The 4,170-nt window shown below is 35.9% G+C and overlaps 1 pseudogene; it reads left to right on the top strand.

The window, feature by feature from the left end:
• Positions 1 to 1,015: 1,015 nt before the first annotated feature.
• Positions 1,016 to 3,052, top strand: LOC130038884 (eIF5-mimic protein 2-like; annotated as a pseudogene).
• Positions 3,053 to 4,170: the final 1,118 nt, after the last annotated feature.

The raw sequence follows: 4,170 nt of genomic DNA, 5'->3' as shown, positions 1-4,170 counted from the left end.
CAATGGGATACAATGCAGCTGCAAGGAATGGTCATGCAATTCACTGCAACCTGGATGGAATTAGAAGATATTATGTTAAGTGTAGTAAGCCAGAAGAAGGGCAAACACATGATTCTTACTTATCGATGGTATATATAATAACTGAATGAGTGAATGCAGTGCAGTAGAGGGGGGATGCTTAGACCACCCTTGACCCCAGAGTATAGGGACGAAAAGGAAACAGAATAAAATTAACTGAGGTGGGTAGCAAGAAGTAGGGACAGGAAATAACAGGGGCAGGGGGCAGGTGCTCAGGTATATCAATGACATAGAGAAGTGGTATAATTCTATATCCAAACACAGAATCAATAACAGTGAAAGCAGGAGATCCTAATCACAACAACTAAACTTAAAAAATGGGTGTCAAAGAGGCAGACTGGGGGTGCTGGGGGTGGGTGGTGGGAGGGAACCTGGTGACACTGGTAAAGGAACTGGGACTGGAACATAGTGTGCCTAAAACTCGACTATGACTAACTTTGTAAATCACAGTGTCTTACTAAAAAAATTTTTAAATAAAATATTAAAAGAAATAGAGCACTGCTAGAATCTGGGGCTAAGGCAGGAGCAGAAGAAATAGGGAGTTTGTCAAAAAAAAAAAAGCATAAACTTCCAGTTATAAGGTGTGTAACTCCTGGGGAAATTGGTGACTATAAATAACACCACTGTATTGTAGACTTAAAAGTTGCTGTGAGAATAAGTGCTAAGTGTTCTCTCACTACAAAGAGAAATGGTAAATATATCCAGTGACACAGGTACTAGTTGCGGCAGAAATCATTGTAGTCTGTTAGTGCATCAACTCAATCCTTGTACACAGTAAAGTTACTCAATATTTTACATTAATTGTATCTACATATAGCTGGGGAAAAAATAAAATAAAATAAGAATGCCTGGAAATCAGAACATAGCCCACCTCACTATATTTGTTGTTTATTTCTGCTTACCTGTTTGAATCATTTGAGACCTTTTAAAAATACAGATGCTCAAGCTAGAATCTGTTCCTCTTGGCATCAATTTAAAGCTGTTCCCATCAATTGGGTGTGTCCCAGGGTTAAGAATCCATCCGTTGGAACTTTTTCCTGCCAATAAACAAAGCGTTGAACACTTCACAAAGTATTTTTACTGAGGCAGGCTTTAAAGAGCTCTCAGAATATGTTCGAAATCAGCAGACCATAGGAGCTCATAAGGAACTTCAGAAAGAACTTCAGGAACAGATGTCCCGTGGTGATCCTTTTAAGGATATAATTTTGTATGTCAAAGAAGAGATAAAAAAAAAACAACAATATCCCAGAACCTTTTGTCATTGGAATAGTCTGGTCCAGCATAATGAGCACTGCGGAATGGAACAAAAAGGAAGAACTTGTAGCAGAACAAGCCATCAAGCACTTGAAGCAACACAGCCCTCTACTTGCTGCCTTTACTACTCCAGGTCAGTCTGAGCTGACTCTGTTACTGAAGATTCAGGAGTATTGCTATGACAACATTCATTTCATGAAAGCCTTTCTGAAAATAGTGGTGCTTTTTTTTTTTATAAAGCTGAAGTCCTGAGTGAGGAACCCATACTGAAGTGGTATAAGGATGCACATGTTGCAAAGGGGAAAAGCGTCTTCCTTGAACAAATGAAAAAGTTTGTAGAATGGCTCAAAAATGCTGAAGAAGAGTCTGAGTCTGAAGCTGAAGAAGGTGACTGAATTTTGAAACTACACCCTCAGTAAAACAAACAGGAGTTGTAGATAAAATGTCATGTTTCATGTGTCCTGGTTCTTACATATTCCTACCTCCCTATATCAAGCACGATATAAGGGCTTTCATGGCAAATTTTGTTTTAATTGTTCCTATGGTTACTGGAAATGTTGGGTTTAGTTTCTAAAACCATGTTTTAAGTAGCTACAGGAGCTAGAGATTTGAATCCAATGTTGCCTTCATCCTTCAGTTATCTTCTACCTCCTGTATTTTCTACTGTACCAATGTAATTTAAGGCCTTCCACAGTGAACAGTTCACTTTATTCCCTGGTTTTTCTATATAAAAGTTTTCAAGATATGATTTGGTTAAAAGTAATTTGTTATAGAAATTATTTTTGGAAATTAAACTGTAAAAGTATCCAAAGTCTCAAAAGCAATGATTTGTGTGATAATTCGGTATGCCCAAAGCCCTACTCATCAATGAAAAGTTCACAGTTCACATACAGCAGTTGAAGTCGCTTAACTTAAACCTTGAATATTTGGACCATTACGTGCATGTTAATATTTTCTTGTGTTTTTAAACCCCAGATGCCCTTGAACTCTATTGTTTGTTCTCTTAGAGAAGTTATGGAGAACAAACTTGAAAGGGAGATCTTGGAGAAATTTTTTCAGGTGGTGGGAAGAAGAAAGTTGGGCTTTATCCCATTGAGACACTTACGCATTCCAGAATAAGGCAAAACAAATAGATATTCTTTTCATACAGCTATTTTCAAAATGTCTTATAATTTTATCACACTTGTCATAGACTTAGGTAAGAAAGGACTGAGAGTAGTGAGAGTAAAATAAAAATGATTGCACTAAACCCAGTACAAATCGTTGAAAATATTAAGCATGTTCTAATTGGGGTTCTAAATATAACCTGGATTGCCTTTTGGCTTAAAGTATTTGTTGTAAAGAATAAAGTATGGTGATAATGTTGCATTTCCACTTTGTCGTACTGGATTGGCTTTATTCTAAATATATTCAATAATGACTTAGGTATCTGGCTGTTAATACTTCAGGTTGCCTTTTTTTTTAATTGCCATGAGTCAGATATCTCATCTGTACAGTTGCCATTTAATGGCTGACTTTTAGTTTCTGTATTTCTTTGCTGCTGCCATTCTGTACGTAGCCACTAGAAAACAAAATATGGTCAGACTTTGGCTTCTAGGAATGTTTGTGTTAAAAGTGAAAGATTTTAAGTTTGGTGAAAGCATCAGATTGGAATAATGCCACCAACGACTGAATGGAAATTGCCCCTTTCAAAAGTGCCATTCTTTTAAGTCAGGAGTTTGGTGTTAGAAAATTTTAAATAAAGTCATAGTAACCTTATGAGAAGAACATTATAACGGATACTATTGTGAATGGGGTGATAATGAAGAACTTTGATAAAGTTTTCTTGCACAGGAAAAATGTATTAACTAGGTTTCTACATAGTGATCTGCTTTTACTTTGTAACTTAGTCCTCAAAAGACTTTTTTAAAAATAAAGTCCATCATTACACATAGGTTATGTAGTTCTTTTTTTTTTCTTTTTCTTTTTTTATCTGTAAATTCCTTGTTAATATCTAGTGGTACTGTATATTGTGCATTCAGATGTGTCTGCTGTGTGTAAGCGTTAACTGACTGCTCTTTTCATTCCTGATTCCCAAACTATAAGCATCTACACAAAATCCTAATGTAACAAACTACATTAACATTTCTACAACCAATCGTTGCATGTTACTGCCGTACAAAATATACTGTTTATTATACACTGCATATAGTTGAAAGAATGTGTAGTCTGTCAGAACTACATTATGATCTTTAATCATAATTTTTTCCTTCATAATGACAAAGTAGTGTTTACTAGCTACAATATTATAGTAAGCGGTAGAGTCACCTGTGACAGTATAGTATATGAAGAAAGGGTATGCTTTCTAAAAAATAATGCAGATTTTCATTTTGATTTTTAAGTGATAATTTTGGAATTCATCTGTCAGTGCCAACCCGTGGCCTCCAATATGTAATTCCTAATATAGATTATTAAAATTTTACTTGTACTTATAAAAAAAAAAAAAGAAGAATCCGTCAGTGCACTTAACCCATAATTTGACTAAAGCCCCTAAAGCCTGTGCAGAAAGCAGGAAATGCCCTCTAGTGGTCAAAAGGAGTCATACTCTATTCTGTTGCGTCCTGGGGCACACACATACGGAAGAAAATGTCTCTTTGATGAATCACGTAACAGCTCACTCAGTCCATTGATATATCTCTGAAAAAATAAGAAGACTCGTGAGAACTAAAATTGCTTGCTCCACTCTTTCAATTTTTTTCTTTCTTTTTTTGCAGTGCCAGGAATCAAACTCAGGAACATGCACATGCAAAGCAAGTACTCTACCCTGAGCTATATAGCCTAGCCCCATTCATCTTCTTT

This window comes from Sorex fumeus, unplaced genomic scaffold (assembly GCF_029834395.1).
Source record: "Sorex fumeus unplaced genomic scaffold, SorFum_2.1 ptg000081l, whole genome shotgun sequence".
Lineage (NCBI taxonomy): Eukaryota > Metazoa > Chordata > Mammalia > Eulipotyphla > Soricidae > Sorex > Sorex fumeus.
This window is presented reverse-complemented; position numbering and strand designations above follow the sequence as displayed.